This window comes from Lynx rufus, unplaced genomic scaffold (assembly GCF_022079265.1).
Source record: "Lynx rufus isolate CCGP_SWC_20201006 ecotype Redwood Valley unplaced genomic scaffold, mLynRuf1.p SCAF_3, whole genome shotgun sequence".
In the NCBI taxonomy this organism is placed as follows: Eukaryota; Metazoa; Chordata; class Mammalia; order Carnivora; family Felidae; genus Lynx; species Lynx rufus.
In genome coordinates, this window is record NW_025814845.1 from 82,765,194 (window position 1) to 82,789,715 (window position 24,522).

The 24,522-nt window shown below is 39.2% G+C and overlaps 1 protein-coding gene across 2 annotated transcripts in view; it reads left to right on the forward strand.

Annotated features, from left to right (window-relative positions):
• Positions 1-3,000: 3,000 nt before the first annotated feature.
• Positions 3,001-24,522, forward strand: part of NFKB1 (nuclear factor kappa B subunit 1) — a 120,482-nt gene continuing 98,960 nt past the window's right edge. For both annotated transcript variants that reach the window (XM_047091882.1, XM_047091883.1), the window contains exon 1: positions 3,001-3,085. The gene's annotated coding sequence lies outside the window, so the exon portion shown is untranslated. The remainder of the gene's footprint in view (positions 3,086-24,522) is intronic.

Consider the following 24,522-nt stretch of genomic DNA (forward strand, 5'->3'; position numbering starts at 1 on the left):
ATACCTGTTGTATCAGCAAGGTGGGTCTTAAGAGCTTGCAAGACTCAGACATACAGATCTGCATTTGTGAATTCCCTTCACACACTGTATAATTTCTCATTGCCAGTGCACACACCATACAGATCTCAACTTCAAAATTCTCTGGACACCAACATTTCCAATACTCAGCTTCATGAGAAGGGAAATTCAGGTGATTTCGAAGACTTAATGACAAACACAGTACAACTTGCCCTTACCAACAATTTTGATGTGTGAAATTCCACATTTAGGCATTTTTTCTTTGTAGCCTAACAATGGCAAATGCCCTCTGACACCTTAGGGTAGATGAATTTGTAAGAAACATTCCTTAAAGCAGGTATGTACAGGATGTAGAGAAAGTGTTGAGAAACAAAGCAGGGATATAGGAAGATTAACCGTTGAGCCAAAAAAGAGCAAACTGGGAGATTTACAGTTTTGCTTACTGTAACGCACTGATTTGTGTCCCCCTAAAAGATAATGTTGAAGTCCTAACCCCAGGTACTTATGAACACAACCTTATTTGGGCATAGGGTCTTTACTAGTGTAATCAAGTTAAGATGAAGTCATATTGGATTGGGGTGAGCTCTAAATTCGGTGACTGGTGTCTGGATAAGAGAAAGGAGAAAAAGATTTGGATATAAAGACACAGAGGAGACACAGAGAAGAAGGCCATGTGAAGACAGAGATAGATATGGGGGTGATGCCGCTAAAAGCCGAGGAATGCTAAGGATTGTGGGAGGCTCCGGAAGCTAGCAAGAGGCAAAGAAAGATTCTTCCCTAGAGCCTTCAAAGGGAACATGTCAATAACTTGATCTCTGACTTCTGGCCTCCAGAACTGTAAGAGAATAATTTTCCATTATTTTAAACTACCCAGTTTGTGGTAATTTGTTACAGCAGCCTCAGGAAACTAATATACGTGCTTAACACCTCATCCTCTATTTTCAGTGTATTCTGTGACAAAATTTGGAATTTGATCTTAATTTGATTTAATCCTTTTCAATTAAATAACGCTCTTTAATTTTTGCTCTGATATGTCATCCTGGTTGTCCCCTTCTTTTCTTGCCCCCTTGGCTCTGCTCTTCTAACAAGCCTGCCTATACATTCTTTTATCAATGGGCTGCCCTCCTCCTCCCCCACAGCGCACACCCCTACACCAAGAGTGTAAATGCTCCTATCTGCCCCCTACAAGAAAACTACTCCCCTAACACTGTATTGTTTTCATGAGGTTTGCACTCTTTTTATTCATGTTAGTGGCAAAAATCATTTTACATTACACTAAATATCAACCTACTAAAATATAATATTGGCACAATTTCTAATAATGTCTTAAAAATAATAACATGGAGTTTCTTAAAAGTCATTGTCTTTAGTCTTTACAAATTCCCCGGATTCCAGTTGTTCAAACAACCTGTGGGAGCCAAATGAAATCGCTTGAAGGTAGATTGTTGGATGATCCCAGAGACAGACTCACCCCAAAGCCAATCACAGGGATCTCTACTCCTTTGCCAAACACTCCACCGAGAAGATTCTTATAGCCTTGGGGAGGGGAAGGGAGGGAGGAAAGGGGGCTGGGAGTGGGCGTGAAAACAATGGCCAACTTGCAAGGGCAATCAAATGCCCTAGCAACACTGCCTGGTGATTGCGTGATTACTAAGGTTTTAAAGTTAAATTTATGCAGTTGTCACTAGCTCAGTGGTGACTCCCCAGCCCTTGCCTAGCCCAGTGCGTGGCTCGTAAAACCCAAAAGCTAGCGAATGGTGGTCACAGCGGGGCCTAAGGGTTCTAGTAGTGGTCCCTCCAGAAAAAAAGAGAACAACTCCCTTCCCCCCGGGGAACAATATTTCGTGATGAGCTGTGAACCAAAACTATTGCTACCACCATCGCTATAATTCTATCCACGGTAATTATCATAAAGGCCTGAGGACACCCTGCAGATGAAAGTTCTGAATAACTGTCATGACCAGGAGATTGAAGACCTCACCAAAAACCAGGTGTTCAGAATCCACTGGACGGAAGTCAGTTATGACATCGCAATCCCAGTTTACTCTGTGAAGCGATTTCAGTGGAAATGAGACAACTCAAAAGGAATACATAGATGGGATTTATTTTTATACACAGCGTGCTTGGCTCCAGGCCGCCCCATCATCCCCTCCAGATGCTTGGGCCTGTCCTTAGGGGCTCTGGACCGCCAGACTCCAACGGCCTCGCAGCCGCCGCCGCCGCCGCCTCCGCGCCGCCTGCTTCCCGGGACAATTCGACCCCGCAGTCTCTTCCAGGGGGCGTCCTGGTCGGCTGTAGTCCTCGGGGCTTCGGGAGCGCCCGCCCGGGAGCCGGAGCCCCGCAGGGCACCCTGGCGTCCGGGCTGCCGAACGCGCGCCCCTAGTCTTGCGCCCCGTAGCGGCCCCGAGGGGCGGGAGCCGAGCTGGGCGGCGAGGCCGGGCCGGGGGCGCACGGCGCCCCCAGAAGTGCGGGCTTCCCCCACCCCCGGCGGCGACCCCACCTCCCGCCCCCGCTGCGTGCGCGCGGGTGTCCGTCTGTCTGTCTTCTCTCTCGACGTCAGTGGGAATTTCCAGCCAGGAAGTGAGAGAGTGAGCGAGAGAGAAAGAGAGAGAAGTGCACCAGCGAGCCGGGGCAGGAAGAGGAGGTTTCGCCACCGGAGCGGCCCGGCGACGCGCTGACAGCTTCCCCTGCCCTTCCCGTCGATCGGGCCTCTCGCCGCCGCCGCCGCCGCCGCCGCCCTCGGCCTGCGCCCCGCCGCCGGCCCCGCTCCGAGAGCCCCAGCGCAGCCCAGGCCGGAGCCGCCGCGGCCGGGAAGGCGGCACCGCCGCGGCCCGGCCACCGCGCGCCCTGCGCTTGCCTCCGCCCGCGCTGCGGACATGGCGCGGCGCTGACTGTGGCCCGGCCCGGCGAGACCGCGCGCCCGCTCGCCCGGACCCGACCCGCCCCGCACGGGACCCGCTCCGGCCCCGGCCGGCCGCCGCCTCTTCCTTCCCCAGCCCGCAGGCCCTCGCCTCCCGGGAGGGGAGCCCACAGGCGCAGGGAGGCCGAGCGCGGACTCGCCACCAGGGTAAGCCGAACTCGGGCAAGTGGGGGCCACGCCGGGGACGTGTGGCCCGAGTCCCGCCACCTACCCGCCCCGCACCCCCTAGCCCTGCTCAGACTTCCTCATTCCTGCGCTAACCGCTGGGCTAGACCGGACGCAGGACCAGGTTGACAGGAGTTGAGAGGCACATGGGATTGGCGACAGGGGCGAAAGGCACATCTGGACTTCACAGGGGCCGGCTGGCCAGAGGGCCGCGGCTGCCCGGGCCGCCCTGTCTCCCCGCGTCCCAGCGCCGGGCGGGAACGGGAAGCAGGGGGGAACTCTTGCAAACTTTTTTAAAATCATCACCCCCACCCCTACCCCCTCCTTGGCGGGTGACTTGGGGGTTGAGGTGAGCTTTGGAGAGGGGAAGGTGGTTGGTGCAGTGCTGAACCAGATTTCACCTAAGGGCGGTCCATGAAATGAAAGCAGAAGTGTATGTCAGTCCTCTTGACTGGGAAAGCCCTCCCCAGCACCCCCCCCCCAATTGAATAAAACAGCCTTATTCCTTCATCCCCTACTTCAAAAAGAAGCCTCTGCTTCACACGCACACCCCAACCAGGACATAATATATTCACCTACTATAGGATCTGTACCTTACTTTTCAAAAAATAAGGAGGCCCTGGTACTGACCCTACAGGGCCTGGCATCTGAGAAAAGAAATTACCTACTTAGAGCACTTTTTAGACACCGATTATGTAAAACACTTGGACATCGGCACCGGAGCACCGGGTGTCGTGCATGACCTCCAAAACAAAAATGATGATATAAACAAAGCCTAGCCTAAACACAAGTTTTCCTATAGTCTTTACAAATAGATACCAATGGAGATGTTTGCCCTGATTTATTGGTCTGTAGTGAAACCTAAATGGGACTTGATGACACAGTATTTGATTATCAAGATTTAAGACATTTTCGTGGACTTTGTTAAGTAGGGTGTTTCAGCACTGCAGCTTATTAAATAACTATATTTAACTTAAAGATATTGTTATAAAGCCCATAATCTGAGAAAATGACTATAGTATTACTAAAACATTTAATAACTCTGGCATACAGATGTTCTGTCAACTGGTGATCTTTGGTAAACCCTGAAGCTTGGGATTAAGATGTTCAGTGCTTATTTTTTTATAGCAAAGCATCTCAATTGAATATTCTTGAGTAATTTAAATTGCATAGTGTTTGTTAAAACTAAAAGGGAATCTTGATTAAAATAAAGTTCTTAGCTGAAATATGTTGTTTTCCTAATTTTAATATTATGCTTTCTAGAGGTGAATCCTTTTACTGTTTGATGCAGTAAAGAAATTATGTAAATAATTTAAAGCAAAGTATTTTTTGAGCTTATGAACTTGGGAAGACAGGAAATACAAAGATTTGTTTCCTGTAGCATTTTGCATTTATCGTGTAATTAAATTGCTAAGGGGAGCTAAACATGTATCATAAACGGAAACATGAAATCTCCTGAAACTATTCATCCATATTAATATACCTGCAACTCCTCAATGCCCTCTGGAGCTTGTTTAGATAAAATGTCTTCCTGGGCCACAGCCTACTGGACAAATGTGAACACAAAGAAAGGCTCATTATGTGTAGATTTAATGCTGGCACTGAAATACTGCTTGCTGTGAATAGTAAATCACTTCTAATGTGTTTGAAAGACTTTTTAAAGGAAATGCTATAATCCAATTAGGGTTTGGTGGGTTTGAAAATTAGGGTTTGAAAATCTGTTGTCTTTGTTTTCAAATTTCAGTTTGATCTAATGTTCAGCAGTTGTCATTCAGATGGGCTGAATAAACACCCTGTTTTTCAAATCGAGTTAGTAAATACGGGAGTATGTATACAAAAATAGTCCTTCCCCTTTGTAAGCACTGCTTTGATCTTTGTACTTCCTTCTTACTTCTGCCTCTTAAGCCCATCTGTGATGACTGAGTTGCCGATGGTAAACGCTCAGTCTGAAATAGGCAGAATTTTAGGTTTAGTGATCATATTTCTCGTATTTCTCTTGTCATGTTCCTTGGAACAAACTGAGGCTGGTTTAAGAAACTGGTATTTAGGCAGGTTGTTTTTACTACTGCTTTCAAACTTTCAGATAATTGATGAAATTACTGCCTTGACTTTCAGGGATGGCTCATTGTGGTAGATAGAAGATCTAGATAAGAAATCACAGGCTGCTGGAATCTTGGACTATCATTCAATCAGCAAGATCTTATTTTTTACCTAATTTATGAGAGGTATTCCCCCTGTTCAGAAGAGGTGAAAGTTCTGGCTTCTGGGGGGAAGTGGTTACTTCATAACCTTCAATTAGTTTGAACTCGGGAGAAGTCAGAACAGTATTGATGTTTTAAAATAATAAGTTTGAAAAATATGAGTTTTCATATGGATTTTTGATAAAGTAGTCAAAATGTCATCTTTTTCTTCATCAGAACTTCTTCATAGATGTGCTGTTCTGAGCCTAGAGGTAACTGCAGTATAAAGTGTATCTGGAAATGCAGAATAGTTTAACCAACAGAATAAACATTCACATTACGCTCTTCAGGACTTCAGATTGAACAGGAGTCACATTAGCAGGAATGGATGTGTTAGAATCAATGGCTATACAAAATTTCTCATTAATTTTCTTTTAGTACGGAGATTGATTGGTTTTCTGTTTATAGTATGAATCATCTATGGTGGCATGATTGTTCTACGTTGTAAGAACAGAAGAAGGAAGAGAAGGAAGAAAAGAAATTTAGTGTTAGAGGACATTTTGAAACGTTCTCCTCTACGTCTACATTTATGTCGGATCAGAGCTAATTGACAACTGCTTCTTGGAGACCAGTAAACCACACTGAAGCAATTTATGCTGCTTCCTAAGAATTGATTCTCATTCGCACTCTTGCACCTCCCACAAATAACTGAACTCACCTGTAGTTGTCTCAGAGGTGAGCAGGTAAACCATCAGAAGCGTATGCACCCGTATGAATTGACCCTGTCACTCCTTAGAACCCCAATGAGTTGACCATGTCACTCCTTAGAAGACCTTGAGGATTTTTAAGAACTAGAGGCATTCAGCCTTAGGAAGGAATGTTTGGACTTGTGGCACAGTTCTACAAGTTAGTTTGGCTCCTTGACCTTTGTTTTAAACAATAAAGATTAATATTTGAAACCACATAGTTTGGTAGAGTTAATAGAGTAACATAACTGAGACTCCTGTCTTTGTAATATTTCATTAATGAGTATCTAGTGCCTCGCTCTTAAATGAAAAAAAAAAAAATAGCATTCTTTCCATGATGATAAACTTGCTTTATACTTTTGGTCTCTGCTGTATTAAGAGAGGGTGTTCCTGGGTGCAAATTAATGTCCTGTCTTTCCTATTTCAGCTGAGGCTGATAGACCTTCCCTTGAAAATCAGCTAATTGTTTAGAAAATAACTTGTGAAATAGTGTTTGATTGCTTCACTACAAATAATTTAAAGCCTAACAGTTTTACACAAAAGTAATAAAAGATGTGATTTGTTAAAGATTATAGAATCCTCAAGAGTAAAGTATGAATGAAAATATTTGTTTAGAGTATTATTCATAAAAATATCATTGTATTTTAAATTTTAAAAAGAAATCAATTATTCTTATTTTTCTGTAATAACTAATAGATCTAATTATTAGTAGTACAAGTTTCATCTCCTTTAATTTGTTGCCTATTTTTGCAATTAGAATAACGAAATGGATAGTTTAATTCCCCATTACAGCCTGGCTTATTACTTTTTATTTATAGTTCACCATTAGGTCAAAAATCTTATAACGAGGTTTTATTCTGGCCCATACTTTCAATAGATATTAATAAGTTCAAACTATTTATAGACTCCATTTCTTTAAATGGTGAAAAGAGATTCTGACTGGTGGAGCTTTAAAGAAGAAAGTAAGATTCTGTATGGCTTATTAAGAGGCTAATTATTTTTTTAAAAAGAATAGAAAGGAAAAAATAATAGGCAGGAAAAGAGCTATCTGAAAGAAAATCCTATAGTTCCAGCTGAAAAGAAAACATATCTAATTTATACTGACAAAGGCCTATCCGGCATTCAGCATTGTGCTTGTTGGCACATAGTAGGTAATCCATAACAATTTTTTAGTGAATGAATGACATAAGTTTTATTTTGTTTTGTTCAAAAGTAGGGCAACTGTTTTCTGCAAGGAACAAAAATTGCACTATTTTGCCTTATCTTCTGGGAAGAAAGAACCCCAAAACTAATTCTTGCTTCCTAAATACTATATTCTTATCTAAGGAGCACTTGAAATTTACTAGAACAAATAATTTGTTAAAAAGTATCCATCGCCTTCCAAAAGGAAAGCATTTCATTCTGAAAGATGAGTCTATGAACTGGGGGGAAAATGGCTTTTAGTTTCCAAATTTTAAAGGCACTTCTGAAACAAGGTAGTAAATTAATTGAAATGATAAAAGATGCTTATGCATGTAAAAAATGTAACTTTTTGGCTACTCTAGAATTTCTCTGAGCTCCACTGAAACTGTAATTTCAATATTAGTATCTCCAAAGAAAGAAACAATGCTATACACACTGCTTTGTAATCCAGAGATTGTTAAGGCCTATTGAAATTAATCAATTAAAAAGTAAAAAAATGTGTTAAGCTATCCAGAATTAAATACTTACCGCATATAAAAAATTGGGGGCGGGGAAAGTTACTAGCTGGAAAACCTTAAGAATGAGGAGGCAGTTAGCAAGGTTTACTGTATTTTCCACTTTAATACTTTAATGATTTTGCAACACTGTAAAACCCAGGACCTCATTGTGTCAGGGTTTTGTTGATTATTTTTCTCTTGTAGCATTTTCAGAAAACTGTCCTTCAAACTCTAAATCTAATCAGGTATTCTGTATGAGACAGTATTTATGAAATGTACCCTCCAGACTAGGAAAGGGCACAAGGCCAACACTTCACAGTCCTGGTGTCCTGACCCCAGGGAGTTAGAACCATTTTATTGGAAATTGCTGATTTCAGTCCACTCTGCTTTGCTGCCCACTTAATTCTGGTTTTGACACTGACCTCTCTTTGAACACTTACAAACATACATTCAGGCTTTAAAAATTAATTTTAAAAATTATTTACAAATATATGTATAATCAGTCATTTTTATTGTTGCCAACAAACTAAGGAAGGAAGAAACTAAATGTTTACTTATATAACAAGTGCACTGTAAAGCTGTCATTGTTGAACAAAGTACTCACAGTCTGAGTGCCTGGGTGGCTCAGTTGGTTAAGCCTCTTGACTCTTGGCTTCGGCTCAGGTCATGATCTCACAGTTTGTGATTTCAAGCCCTGCATTTGGCTCTGTGCTGGCAGCGCAGAGCCTGCTTGGAATTCTCTCTCTCCTCTCTCTCTCTCTCTCTCTCTCTCTCTCTCTCTCTCTCTGCCCCTCTCCCACTCACGCTGTCTCTGTCTCTCTCAAAATGAATACATACTTTAAAGAAACAAAAGTCCTCACAGTGAATAGCAGCAGAGTTTGTTAGTTTAAATAATAAAATAATCCAAGTACTTTTCCTGTAGCTTCCCTGCGAGAAGTCTCTGTGGGAGGGATGAATTCTACTGTGTTGCATTATGTAATCGGCTCAGTCTACATCTTCTGGGCATGAAGAGAAGCATAAACAAAAACACAAAACTATAATATTGTCCTCTTCTTTATTAGTCAAAAATCTGTGGACAATTCATACACTCTATACTGGAAAATAAAGCTATGGATTTTTTGTAGGTTTGAGGCTCTTGATGTATGAGTATTTGTAGGTGAGATTTTCTTGTTTGTAAAAAATACAAAACCTGCATAAAGTTAAGCATGCCTCTATAGAAAGCGTTTAGCATTAAAAAAAATTCAATTGCTATAATAAATGGCAGTCATTTATAAAAATTATTTGTTACTCATTATTGTTTATCATGTGATTTAGACTGAACATATTACACTGTCTTTCAATGTCGGGACATACCTTTCCCTCCAGAAGTCAGCTTTATCTCCAGAAATCAATTCTAACATATATCAAGCATGAAAGAAGAAAAATTAAAAGTGATGACAGAGTCCATAGTCAGTCTACCAATTTATTGGTTCTGTGCCCACGCCTGCAATTCAAAGAGTGCAAATAAATTACTTAATTGTCTTAGAAAATATGCCTTCCAAGATAAGAATTTTAGGAATGATGAGAATGACTCTTTTTTTTAACGTTAACATGAGTTCCTGACTCATGTTTTATTGATACTGGAAGAGTTTCTTTGTCTAGCAGTTCTTAACTTAGGTATAGGTTTATTTTTTAGGATTTAACCGTTTATTCGTGTTTGATCATTAAGACTTGATTTATAAACTTCAGTGTTTTGTTTTTTGTTTTTTTTTAAACAGGGACTAAGAATGGTAGTGAGGTTGAAGGAAAAGAATCCCTTACAATTTGTAGCATCTTGTATAATGCTGTCTAAATAATACAAGCACCTTCATGACTTATAAAGTTAAAATAGGAGGCGCCTGGGTAGCTCAGTTGGTTAAGCGTCCAACTCTTGATTTTGGCTCAGGTCACCATCTCACAGTTTGTGAGATCGAGCCCTGCCTCCGGCTCTGCCCTGTCAGCACAGAGCCTGCTTAGGATTCTCTCTCTCCTCCCTCCCTCTCTTCCTTTCTCTCTGCCCCCTCCCTCCTCATTTTCTAAATACATTTTCAAAATACATTTTCTAAAATAATGTTAAAATAAAGGTGATGTGGAAGGATAAGAGTATGAATGGTTTTTTATACAGAGGAAATCTAAGGTAGAAAGGAGCATGAAGAAAGTAAAGAATAAAAATTAAATTAAACTTAATGTTTTTGGTTCTCTTGGATATTGAGGAAAGTACTTAAGGGAATGCAAAAAACTACTGGTCTATATAAAATTAAAATTTAATATAAAATCTAGACAGTAGAAAGATTACTTTTAAAAATGTATTCACAATGCTAATTTCAAGCCAACCAGGAAGACTGGGAAAATACTTTTTGTTGGAGATAGATTAGCAGAAGCCAAAAACATAGCCAATCTCATACCATAAATAACCATTTATTTCACCTATTTATTATGCTGTTAATACATAGTAAGGGATGTAAGTTAAATACTTAACGTGTGTGTGTGTGTTTAACCTGTGAGTCTTAGAAATTTGGTCAAAAAAGGGGCGCCTGGGTGGCGCAGTCGGTTAAGCGTCCGACTTCAGCCAGGTCACGATCTCGTGGTCCGGGAGTTGGAGCCCCGTGTCAGGCTCTGGGCTGATGGCTCGGAGCCTGGAGCCTGTTTCCGATTCTGTGTCTCCCTCTCTCTCTGCCCCTCCCCCGTTCATGCTCTGTCTCTCTCTGTCCCAAAAATAAATAAACATTGAAAAAAAAAATTAAAAAAAAAAGAAATTTGGTCAAAATGAAGAATAATGAAAGCATAAGTAAAGTTTTTTTTTTTCAACGTTTATTTTTATTTTTGGGACAGAGAGAGAGCATGAACGGGGGAGGGGCAGAGAGAGAGGGAGACACAGAATCGGAAACAGGCTCCAGGCTCTGAGCCATCAGCCCAGAGCCCGACGCGGGGCTCGAACTCACGGACCGCGAGATCGTGACCTGGCTGAAGTCGGACGCTTAACCGACTGCGCCACCCAGGCGCCCCAAGCATAAGTAAAGTTTAGCAGGAAAGTCCTCCATAAAATTAGGTCCTGATTTTTATTTGTGACTTGAATATGAACAGGATAAATTCTGTGTATCAGGAGGGGAGGCTCATAATGAAAAGAGAGAGAGATTGAAAAGAACTTTTCAATAGGCATTTCACTGTGGATTATCTTATTTTTGATTAATTGAAAACAATGGTTATTTCCCCCTTATTCTGAAAAAAATTTTAGAAGTCAGTTGTGATTAAGCAAACCTCAGTACACCTGGGAAGTTAAAGTCAAAAGCATGGCATTTAGCAATTAAATGTATTTCCTTGCTTTCATGCCATAACATAGCATTCGTTTAATAAAATATCTTTATGGTTTCTTCCATGTGTTTACCGAATTTCCCATTTTAGACACCGAACCAAATTTAAACACACCTTAGAACATTTAGTATTTCCTGACTATTTTAAAACAGTACCTTAGGAGTCACTGACCCTGATGTTCTTTTTTATGATGGACAGGGAAAGTATCCCCTTTCTCTTAGAAAGTCTACTATAATAGCCAAATAGGAATTAGTCCAGGTTGTTGAGAGTAGTTCAGTCCTGTGTTGAAATAAATAGATGATTGGGGGAGCAGTTGTGCTATAATTACTAAATACTTGTTAAAGTGAAGGAATCCAGTCATTCAAGGAAACCATAGAAACAATAATTTTATTGCCGAGTCACTTAAGTATATTCACATAGATACCCCCATCAGTATCCCAGTATCAAATCTATCGTCATCCTCATCCACCAAATTGCTACCTTTTCCCCACATTAAGCAATGCACTTGTTAGCCCACTATGGCCCATTCAGTAGGTTCCCATGCCAGAAATCTAGGAACCTATTCTGTATGCATACTTATCTCTTCCAATCACCAAGTTCTATTAATTCAGCCTCCTGCTCACCTCCAGAATCCATCCTTTCCTTATTGAATTTCTAGCTTTCATTTTTACGTTGCCTCCTGATTGTCTCCTTCTGTTCCATCTTTCATTCCAACATAAAGGTCAGCTTTCTAAAGTGCAAGTCTGATGATGTCACAATCTTTATGTTTCTGAAATGAATCTCTGTTGTCTTCACAAGCTGATTCCTGCACAGCTCACCTCCCACCCTTGCTCCTCACCCATCCTCTATTTCTCAAATCATCCACATCAATTTTCAGTTCCCTATCCACTGTGTTTTCGCACTTTGAATGTCTCTGCCTGCACCCTCCCTGTGTGAGGAGCGCCCTTCCCTTCCTGGCCGACTAATCAACCTTCAGGCATGGTTCAGGCTTCGCCAATTTTCTCTCTATCCTCTATCCATTTTCTCTGATCTCCGCATAATAATGTGCTCTCAGTCCATGTTCTGACTTCTTATGTTTTCTAGACAGAAAATATCTTGAGGGCAGGGATTTTATGTTACTTTGCGTGTACATAATAAGTTTGCTAAATGAGTAAGTAAATAACTAGACAGAATGTCAGCAGATACTGACTAGGTAGCTGTTGATTAAGCAGTGTGGCTCTGGGCAAATTAATTAATTTTTCTGTGTTTCATTTTCTCTCTGTGAAAAAATGAGAGGGTTAGGCTAAATGACCATCTACTTCTAAAATTATTTGTTTCTTTGATATAATAGTATTATTCGGAAGACTTCAGATTTTCTTGCCTTATTGAGATAGGTCAACTTAAGGAAAATACACGTGAGAAAGTACAAAGACAATTTTTTCTTTTTTTTAACTTAGAGAGAGGGAGCATGCACAAGCAGGGGAGGGGCAGAGGAAAGAGAGAGAATCTCAAGCAGGTTCCACACTCAGCATGGAGCCCAACATGAGGCTCAATCTCATGACCCTGGGATCACGACCTGAGCCGAAATCAAGAATCATATGCCCAACTGACTGAGCCACCCAGGTGCCCCTATTATTGATTGTCATTATGGTAATATGAGGAACTGTTTATTTTTGGATTATGAGTTATCATATATGGTCTTAGTCTAGTTTCTTTTTGACATCAGGTGCTTCTGGGGTTACCTCTTTTCATTATAAATTAATGTCTGCTATGAACTTACATTCATATTTCTCCAAAGAAATTGAAGGCAAGCTTGCTACAGAAATTGAATATAAAATTCAATATTTTAATTCTGAATGGGTTCAAGTTCTCACTGATTATAACTTTATTTGCAGGAGGGAAAAAGGGGAGTGGTAGTAATGTAAGCTCAATCCTCATCTGTCAGAACAAGAACATAATGTCTAAAATCAATAAATTAAGGAAAAAGGTATAAACATAGTATTTGGAGATAATGAAAAGAACCCCAGGAAAACCAAAAAGAGAAAGTTAAGAATGTAAAAAAGTCAGTCATTCTGAAAAGCGGGATTGGAGAAGAGGAGATGTGGGGTAGGGGAATCTGCTTTTTTTATATAAGCTTTTCTGCCCTTACATAGTTGGATTTCTTTTTTAACCATTAATTCATTTGAATATATGTTGGGTCCTTTCCATATGCCAGGTTCTAGGTACTAGGAATACTGAACAAGACAGAAGTCCATAATTTCATGGAGCTTAGATCATGTATTTTCAGTTTAAAACATTTTCTCTTACATCATCCTTTTTAACATTGGAGAATCACATGACTAAAAGATTGCATTAATCATAAGAGTACAGCTTTAATGATTTACTTCAAAGTGAATACATTTAACTTAGGTGGTGCTCTAGAAAGAACGTTACCAGCATCCCCAAAGCCCTATTTCTGCCCCTTCATGGTCAGGACCCCTACCCTTCACTCTCATTTAAAAGGTTTCAATTAATGACTTTTAGATTATATGCATGTTGATTCCATGAGTCCACGTATGAATTCATCCACATACAATTGAGAATTGACTGAATGAATTCATTACTCCAAGGTGCTAACAATGAGCTTCACACAAGTAAGAACTGTGGTACAGTTAAAAGCCCTAACTAAGGTCAGTTCATTTCAGACTGTAATCACTAAATAAAATATGTTAGTAAATATATAAACCAAATCACATTTCATATTAATATGTCATTTATGAGTTTGAGTGAATATTTTGTTTATTGCCCAGCAGTCAAGGTCACTGACAAAGAGATGTGGGAGAAAGGAGTATTCACATCAGACCTTATCAGACATGGAGGAGAATGTAGTTCACTTTTTTCTTCCTGCTCACTTTATACATTGGCATCTGCATAAATTGAAGGATTTATCTGTGTGAGTGGTCAGTATGGAAACGGCTTCATAACTAGATTCCAGGACTGAAAGTTCCCTGTATAAGGCCTGATTTTGATGCTTGCAGATGACATTTGTGTGTGGGTAATTGGAAGGTCATTGTTGTGCTCATTTCTTCAAGGAAACCCTTTTCTCCCTCCAGGGCAATTGTCACCTCATCCAGAGAACCAAGTGTTGCTGGTTCACATAATTAGTCCTTTTCATTTAAAACATAAAGGATGCACTTTTATCAGCATTTGGGGATAAATAAAAATGAAGTCCAAACTGAAGTTGTCATATTCAAATTTAAGAGAACTTGATCAGTTTCTCTATATCTGGTCAAAATATTAATCTCTAATTCATAATTCTTGAGGTCTATTTCCTTTTCAACCTGAAAGTACAAATACTCCAAAATGGTACATAAGAAGAAGATCAGACATGAAATTAAAATTTGGTTGCACTCCATTTTTTAAGTTAAGACTTAATTTTTTTAGAGAAGTTTAAGGTTCACAGCAAAATTGAGGGTAAGGTACAAGAGATTTCCCATATACCCTTGCTCCTATACAAGCAGAATCTCCCCATTATCAGTATCTTCTTTCAGAGTGGTACATTTGTTACAAGGGATGAACCTACATTGACACATTGCAAGCACCCAAAGTCCATAGTTTATATATGGTTCATTCTTGGTGTTGCGTGTTCTGTGGGTTTGGGCAAATGTATAATGACATGTATCCATCATTATGGTTTCATACAAGAGTATTTTTACTGCCCTAAAAATCCCCTATGTTCCACCTATCCATCCCTCATCCCCTACCCCCACCATCATCCTCTATTTTTAGAAAAGAAATCTGTAATAAGTCAAATCCTTTTCTGATGCCACCTGAATGAAAGACCTCACACTTTGAGTAAATGTATTGAATTGGTTTTTATATGGAAATGGAAGGCTGCAGTAGCTCATGAGTGACTTCAGTTATAACATGTAAGGTTTTATCTAATATACTGTAATCTTTAGAGAAGTTCTTTGGCTATACAAATTTACATTCACCATATTTATCCTACTATGCTATTAATAAAAAGCAATTTTACTTAGAATGGAATCTGACATTTAATATATATGAACTCAATTATGATTAGAAAATGTCTAAAACATCTTTTTGATCCTATAAATTTCAGTCATCTAGATTAAGAAAACAAGCATAGGCAAAGATTTGATACTTATGGAACACATTGGAATGCATTCTGATCTTTCTAAGAAAATCCCTGTCCTCCATGGTTACGGAAGACATGATAGAGCAAGAATTTAGATGCTTCTCTCACAGAGTGAAAGAGATTATATTTACTATGGTTTATTGATTCTAAGAGGTACTTTTCTCCCCCACAGTTTAGCATCTTGACTTAATTATATGTATTTGAGGATTTTCTAGATATCTTTCTGTCATTGGTTTCTAATTGAATTTTATTATGTTTAGATAACCTATCTGTATGCTTTCACTTCTTTACAATTTATTGAGTCTTGTTTTATGGTCCAGCATATGGTCTGTCTTTGTGACTGTTTCATGTACACTTGAAAAGAATGTGTCTTCCACACTCATTGGTGGAGTGTTCTCAGTTCTAATGCATAGAACTAAGTGCTTTTCAAAATCAAAGCATTTAGTTTTATTAATGATGTTGTTCTAAATTTTCTGTATCTTTACTGATGTTCTGTTGATTTGGTTTCATCATTTACTGAGAGAGGAGTGTTACAAATCTTTACTATAATTATAGATATTTCTGTTTCTTCCTTTAGTTCTGCCACTTTTTGCTTCTTGTATTTTGAAACTCTGTTAATATGTGCATACACATTAAGATCATTATTTCTCTGTCATGAATTAACCCTTTTATTCTTAAGAAATGTTTCTCTTCACCCCGGTAATATTTCTTCTCTTGAGGTCTACTGTATGTGATATTTTAGTATACCCTGATTTTTTATGTTTAGTATTTCCATGGTATAACTGGCATAACTTTCCACCCTGATACTTTTAAACTATTTGAGTCTTTTATATTAAAGTGTAATTCCTATGAAACGCATAGGCTTGGGTCTTGCTTTTTTTGTCCAGTCTGACTTACCTTTACTTTCTTTTGGCTCATTTGGTTCATTTCCATTTAATGTTATTATTGTTGTGGTTGGGCTTAAGCTGCCATCTTGGTAGTTGTTAACTGTTTGTGCCATCTGCTCTTTATTCATTTTTTCCTCTTTTCTGGCCATCTTTGAATAAGTTTAGTTCTTACTTGTTTATTTATTTTTAAGTAGGCTTCACACCCAGCATGGAGCCCAATGTGGGGCTTGAACTCATGACCCTGAGATCAAGACCTGAGCTGAGATCAAGAGTTGGACGCTCAACTCAATGAGTCTCCCAGGCACCCCAGTCAAGTTTAGCTTTTAAATTCCATTTCATCTCCTTCATTGGCTATACTTTAAACTGGTTACCTTAGGGATTACAATATGCATCCTTGAATCTACCATAAATTAATGCAATAACATTCCTTACATATAATTTCTTACATATAATGTGAGAACTTGACAATGGTATACTTCCATTTGTCCTTTTCCCTTCCTCTGTGCTATTTTTGTTGTGCATTTTACTTCTGCATATGCTATAAACCCCAAAATATGTTGTATTTTTTAATAGCATATGAAAAAAAGCCTTATACTTACACACATTTTCATCATCTTTGGCATTTTTCATTCTTTCATGTAGATACAAATTTCTGTCTGGTATCATTTTCCTTCAGCATGAAAAACTTTCTTTAACATGCAGCAGGCCTACTGATCATGCAATTCTCTCAGCTGTTGTTTATTTGAAAAATGTCAATTTCACCTTAATTTTTAAAGGGTATTTTTGCTGAGTATAGAACCGTACACTAAACTTTGTCTTTCAGCACTTCCATCATTTTTGATGAGAAGTCAGCCATCATGCTTATCATTATTCTCCCTTGTCCTTGGATGCTTTTAGTATTGTTTTCTTTAGCATTACTTTAGCATAGAATAAAAATATCTTTATTTTATTTTAGAGAGAGAGAGCATATGAGCAAAGTAGAGGGGCAGAGGGAGAAAAACAGAATCTTAGGCAGACTCCACGCTCAGTGTGGAGCCTGACTCAGGGCTGGATCCTACGACCCTGGGATCATGACCTGAGCTGAAATCGAGAGTTGGACGCGCAACCAACTGAGCCACCCAGAAGCCCCATCTTTTGTATTAATTTTTATCAGTTTGGTTGTGATATGACTAAGCATGTTTTTATTTGTGTTTATCCAACATGGGGATCTTTGAGATTCTTGGATCTATGGGTTGATTTTTTTTTTTTTAATAATATTTGTGAGGACTACTGGGTGGATCAGTCGCTTAAACATCTGACTTTATTTCTGCTCAGGTCATGATCTCACAGTTTGTAAGTTTGAGCCCCACATCGGGCTTGGTGCTGACAGTGTGGAGCTTGCTTGGGATTCTTTCTCTCCCTCTCTCTCTCTGCCCCTCCCCTGCTTGTGTTCTCTCTCTCTCCAAATAAATAAATAAACTTAAAAAATTATTTTTAAATCATGTTTGGAAAATTCTTGGCAATTTCTTCAAATATTTTTTCTTCTCTCTCTTTCTAGGGCTCTAAATTACGCATATGTAAGACCACCTGATACTGTCTCATAGGTCACTAAAAGTATCTTAATTTCTTTCTGCTTTTTATCTCTGTACTTTAGATAGTTTTTACTGACTATTATTAAAGTTTATTTATCCTTTCTTCTATAGTTTTCAATATGCTGATCAGGTCACCTAGTGAAATCCCATTTTGATCTACAATTTTCCAGGGTCCCTGGGTGGCTCAGTTGGTTAAATGTCTGACTTCAGCTCAGGTCATGATCTCACAGTTTGTGAGTTCGAGCCCCACATCGGGCTCTGTGCTGACAGCTTGGAACCTGGAGCCTGCTTTGGATTCTGAGACTCCCTTTCTCTGCCCCTCCCCTGCTTGCACTCTGTCTCTGTCTCTCTTTCTCTCTCTCAAAAATAAACACTAAAAAAAATTTTTTAAGTAAATAAAATTTTCCGTGGTTCTTTTTCTTTTTTATTTCAATTTATCTTCCAGGATTCCCGATCCATATATTATATTCATCTTTTCCTTTATATTTTTGGACATATTGCTATTAATGGTTTTAAAGTCACTGGTTGCTAATTCCACAATTTGTGTCATTGTTTTCTTTTGAGTCATATTTTCCTACTTCTTCATATGTTTTGTCCTTTTTTATTGTCCATTGTGGTACATTGTAGAGAGTATGTAGTTTGGTCTTCCTTTCAAGAGTGTTGAGGTTTTTTTTGGTAATAGGAAATAAATTTACTGGTGAATCACCTGTTTTTAAAAAGATGAGTTTAGAGTAGCCTTTATTCTTGGGTATGTTCTTTATTCCAATAGCATGATCTTTCTGGGGTCAAACCTGAATCCTCAGATTGTTCAGTGATATCTCTTCATCCTGGATAATTGGAACTTCAATGTCTCTTATAGGTTCTCAAAACTTCTGGAACCTCCATTTAGCTCTTAGATCCCTGGCATCTACCTTTTTCCAGTAGGATTTGCAGAGTCTGGTTCTGCACTAATACAGCATAATATTTATTGATTGACCAGAGGTGACCCCTATGCATATTTCTGAGCTTTTTTTTCTGTGGAAATTCCTCATTTCTGATGCTCTGCCCAGAGAGATTGCTGTTCTGTTTGGACTCTACTTCCTTGTGTCATGGTTTGGAACATACTCAGTCAAAAAGTGAATTCGGGGGCGCCTGGGTGGCTCAATCGGTTAAGCGGCCGACTTCGGCTCAGGTCATGATCTCGCGGTCTGTGAGTTCGAGCCCCGCGTCGGGCTCTGTGCTGACAGCTCAGAGCCTGGAGCCTGTTTCAGATTCTGTGTCTCCCTCTCTCTGACCCTCCCCCGTTCATGCTCTGTCTCTCTCTGTCTCAAAATAAATTAAAAAAAAAAAACGTTAAAAAAATTTTTTTAAAAGTGAATTCGGAGCTCACCTCAAGTGTTTCCATTCTCTTGTGGTGTATAGCCCAATGCTGTGTCTGTCCAGTGTCTTCCATTATTGCTTCGAGTATTTTGTATAGTTTTACAGTTGAGTAGGGCAAGCTCAGTAATTGTTACCCTGACATGGCTGAAACCAGAAGTCCACATTTTGATAAATCTGAAATTGCAGTGTTTTCTACCATTTATATAATACTAATTTTTAAAAAGTACTTAGGGGGCGCCTGGGTGGCTTGGTCAGTTAAGCGTCCGGCTTCGGCTCAGGTCATGATCTCACGGTCCGTGGGTTCGAGCCCCGCATCGGGCTCTGTGCTGACAGCAGAGCCTGGAGCCTGTTTCCGATTCTGTGTCTCCCTCTCTCTCTGCCCCTCCCCTGTTCATGCTCTGTCTCTCTCTGTCTCAAAAATAAATAAACGTTAAAAAAAAATTTTTTTTAAGTACTTAGTATTACTAATTTGGTGATACAAAGAAGTAAAGCCCCCGTGTCTGCTTTTTAGGCATTTATATCCACTTAAGAAGATTATATATATGTATGTATAGTTAAATTGCAGTAGAACAGTATGTTATCAAGGGTAAAATCACCAGTACACATAAGTGTGATAGCCCTTATGTGGACAACACACCTATAGGTTACAGAGAAAATACAGAGTTTCTGGACAGAGGTCGGATTTGAGTAGAGGTTTAAGGAGTAGGTGATATTTAAGTTGGGAAGATGGCATTTCAGGATGCAAGGCTACTGTGAAACAAAATACAAGGTGGCAATGAGCAAGCCATTTTTGAATGATCAATCTGCCTGTAATAAAGGGTTTGGGTTAGGACATAGTAATAGGTGATGTTTGTAATATGATTTAATGTAATATAATAAGCTGAGTGGTTGAGGGCTTTTGACTTTATCTTGTAAGTAATATGGAAATAATATGAAAGGTGCTTAAGGAAGAAGAAACACCACAATAAGGGAGAATCATAGGGAGACTACTACTATCATTCAGAAGTGAGGCAGTGAAAGTTCAAGTAGGGTACAACAGTGGGAATGGATAAGAGGGGCAGATACAAGAACTTACACAAGGAAGAAATCAGCAGAAATCAGTTATTGATTGAGTATGTGTGAGATAAGGAGAAGGAAAGGAGGAAATGGTGACTGTGTGTCTGAGACAATGATATACTGGCAGAAATTGGAAAGTCAAGAACAGGGCCATTGCTGCAGGAATAATTAATTTGATTTTAGATATTAGAGAGTTGATAGTATTAAAGATTGTAATTCGTTTTTGGGGAGCCTGGGTGGCACAGTTGGTTAAGCATCTGGCTCTTGATCTCAGCTCAGGTCATGATCTCATAGTTTCGAGCCCCGCATTGGGCTCTTGTGCTAATGGTGCAGAGCCCTCTTGGGATTCTGTCTCTCCTTCTCTTTGCCCCTCCCCAGTTTGTGTGCTCTCTCTCTCTCTCCCTCTCTCAAAATAAATAAACTTAAAAAAAAACTTTAAAATACTATAATTTGTTTTTTAATCATATCACTGTTTAAAGCTAGCAGCCATGTATTAATATTTACATTTTGTAGGTTTTAACAGTACTAATTTTATTTATGTTTACATCACAGTATTTTTGGCTAATGTACTTGTTTCCTTTGTTTTGGGAACTGAATAAGCAAATACAGTAAAAATGAGTACAAATTTGGGGGGGGGGAGAGTTGTGAATAGGACCCTAACAAAGAAAATGTAATTACTGAATTACCACAATGACTAACCCATGCCATACACACCCTCCATTTCCCATGACACTTACCATGTTGCATTGGTTTTCCTTATTTGTCTTTCTACTTACTAAACTGTCACATTAGTTGGCTTTTGCTGTATAAAAAATTACCACAAAGCTAATTAAAACACAAACATTTGTTATTTCTCTCAATTTGGTGGGCTCTGTGGGTCATCTGGTCTGGGCTGGCTCTGCTGACCTCTGAAGTCTTCTGGTTGCTCATCTGATGCTGTTGGGTCTAGGGGTGCCTCAACCTGGACTGTGCCTCCCTGCCCCACACGATCTCTCATCCTCCAGTGGCGAGCTCAGGCTTGTTCCCTTGGCAGCAGTGTTCCACGAGAGCAAGAATGGTTGTTGCAAGTCTTATTGAAGCTTGCATTTAAAACTCACGCTTCTTTCTCATTCTGTTGTACAGACACAAGTAACAGGCCTGCCAGGATTCAAGGGACGGAGAAATCGATTTTACCTTTTGTTGGGTAGAGTTGCAAAGAATGTTGGATCATTGTTTTCAGTCTACCACAACTGTAGGCTCTGGGAGTACACTCTTGTATATTTTGCTGTTTTTGGTAACTGACACATAGGAAGCCTAAATATTTTTTTAATGAATGACTAAATTAATGAAGGGAGCAATGCATTCAAGAAATATTTCAATATACTTTAGTTTAGCTTTGTTTTTTTTTTAATGTTTATTTATTTTGAGAGACAGAGTGTGAGTGGGGGAGGGGCAGAGAGAGAGGGAGACACAGAATCCAAAGCAGGTTCCAGGCTCCAAGCTGTCAGCACAGAGTCTGACGTGGGGCTCGAACTCACGAGCAGCGAGATCATGACCTGAGCTGAAGTCAGATGCTCAGCCGACTGAGCCACCCAGACGCCCCTCAGTATACTTTAGTTTTAAAGATATACATACTTTTATCATGTCATTAGTGAATTATGGTGTTTCCTATGGACATATTTCAGAAAGAGAGTCTCTTGATTTTCCTTCTATTCTTTGTAATTGAACAAAGGAGATATTTAAAACAAAACAAAATAAAAAGTAACTCCTGCTTGAGCTATTATTGTTTGGCATTTTTACCTTCACATTTGATTATCTCAGGAAGAACTCACTTGAGTGCATTGTCACAGTCCTATTCTGCTTTTCGGGTTCTGCTATGAGTAGACTAGCTCCAACCAGAACATTCAGGAAGCCTGCAACAAAGTGCTGTATTAAAATGAATAAAATTAGAGGTCAAGGAAAAGATCGCATCTGCCTCTTAGGTAAATGAACACATCATAGTCTGTGGAGTCAAACTAGCTAGCATTACTCTGTCAACCTCAGCAAATGACTTACTGTCTGTAAACCTCAGTTTTCTCATCTGGGACCCTATTTCTCAGGAATATTGTGAAAATTAAGTGAAAAATGTGAAGCACCAGCTATGATTCCTGATTTCTGGGAGGTAATCAATAAAGTTTAGTTCTTTCTACATGTGAACCAAAGTCACATGATGCCTTTCATCAGGGTTTCTCTTTCTTGGTATTATTGACATTGAGGGTCAGATGCTTCTTCATTGTAAAAGGCTGTCCTCTGCATTATGGGATGTTTAGCAACATTTCTAACCTCTACACACTAGACCATCCACCTAGTGTGACAGCTAAAGATGTCTCCAGACATTGCCAAATGTCCCTAGTGGCAAAATGCAAGCATTTTATTCAACAGTGGTAAGGATAGGGTTAAGGAGGGAATGTGGCAGTGTGACTATAAATGTAGAATAGGAAAGAAAAGTACTTGATTCTTCTCAGACAAGATAGGGTACATTCGGGGTGGCATGGCCGTAGACATTTGATTCTTCTCAGAATGCCTAAAACCCTCACTGTCTCTATTACTCTTCCTTCCTGTAATTTAATATAAACATATATTTATTATGCTCTAACAAAATGGTTAACATTTACTATGTCCCATTAACTATGTTAATAAGCTTTGCATGAGCTAATAGTTGAATGTTGTGTATGTATCTGCCATCTCTGTTAGATTGGCATTCCATTGTGACAGGGACCTCACACCGGCTCCAACCACAATGTGTTTGTACTTATGAGGTAGGTAGCACTTCTGCATTGGTCACATAGTCTCACTGCACTCAAATAAAACAATCCAGAGCTGAAGATGGATGAAGGCATGGAAAAATACGGAAAATGAGTTTATATAAATCTGAATGCGGTAGATTGCAAATATTGGTTTTTTTCAAAAACTTTTAAAAATCAGCTATTCTGAGAAAAGCAAACCCACCATTAACTTTGCTTTCATCATCATTAAGCCAATATCTCACAAGAAAGTTGTGAATAAAAAGCCCCTTTAAAGTTAACTTTTTTCTATTATATTTATTATGAGGAGGATTCCAGTAGTACTTAGAAATTTTTCGCTCATTTATACATCATGTTTTATTCACTATATGTCATTAATTGTTAAAGATGTCACAGCTAAACTTCATGTTCAGCACAGCGTTTGATTTATCTCTTTTTTTTTCTTAAAAATGTCTATTTCTAATCAAATAAATGAGTTAGAAAATTAAAACATAGGAATGTATAACTTAGGGAGCAATAGTCTCCATGTCACTGTATATGGATCCAAATTATTCTTTTTAACAGTTACGTAATATATAAGGTGTGAGTTTAGCATAATTGTAATTAAACAATCTGCTATCAAAGGACATTTAGATTGTTTCCAGTTTTTTTGTGTGGTAATGCATATCCTTGTCCTTATTTATTGATTTATTTTTGCACGCTTACTCATATAATTCTTTAGTACAACTTTCTGGACGTGGAATTACAGAGTCAAAAGATAGTCGCAGTTGAATATTTCACATTGTATGTAGCACACATGTGTGTATGTCTTACAGTACACTTCCTCCAAAAAATTCCTCTAAAGAAAAAAACTCCAGGCATGCATGGGTGGCTCAGTTGGTTAAGCATCTGACTCTTGGTTTCAGCTCAGGTCATGATCTCACAGTTTGTGAGTTCGAGCCCCACATTGGGCTCCAAGTTGACAGCTTGGAGCCTCCTTGGGATTATTTCTCTCTCCCTTTCTCTCTGCCCCTCACCCGCTTGCTCTCTCTCTTTCTCTCTTTCTCTGTCAAAATAGATAAACCAAAAAAATGTTTTTAAAAAGGAAAGAAACTCCAGCATAGCCTTTCTCTGTATCAATTTATCATGCAACAGAAAAATGGTGAAAAGTCACTCTTTTTCTTGTCATTCTTCCTCATACCAGGATAAAGTATTAAAATTATACCTAAGTAGTGTCTGTTATAGCTGAATATAATCTTAAAAATAGAGACACTGTCTTTCTGATTCCCACCCACATCCTCTGAATGGCACCTGAAATTCTGTTTTTCCGACTGCAGATTATGACCCATTAGACAGTCATGAAATCAATGAGTTTGAAAAGTTTTGTTTTTTTCTTTTTATGAAATCTAATAGAATAAAAAGAGTATGTTTTCTTACAGTGGGCCCTCAAAAAATGTGAATATATCTGATCCTAGAAAATGTCTCCGGTTATAAGAAAGGAAGTGGCCTTGGCCTTGCTGCCTTCACTAACAACTCTTTGTGCTGGCCTTTGGTGTCAGTGGTGAGGTTGTCACAGATGTGCAGAAAATAATCCATTAGGCATTTCATGTAGCGCTCGTCACATATTCAGAACATAGCCAGTTATAACATTATGCCTCTCGTGTGAGAAATACACACAATTCCCTGGAGAAACTGTTTTTATTGCTAGCTAGTTACATTTTCTATTTCTCTTTCCACGGTGTGAAAATTTTCC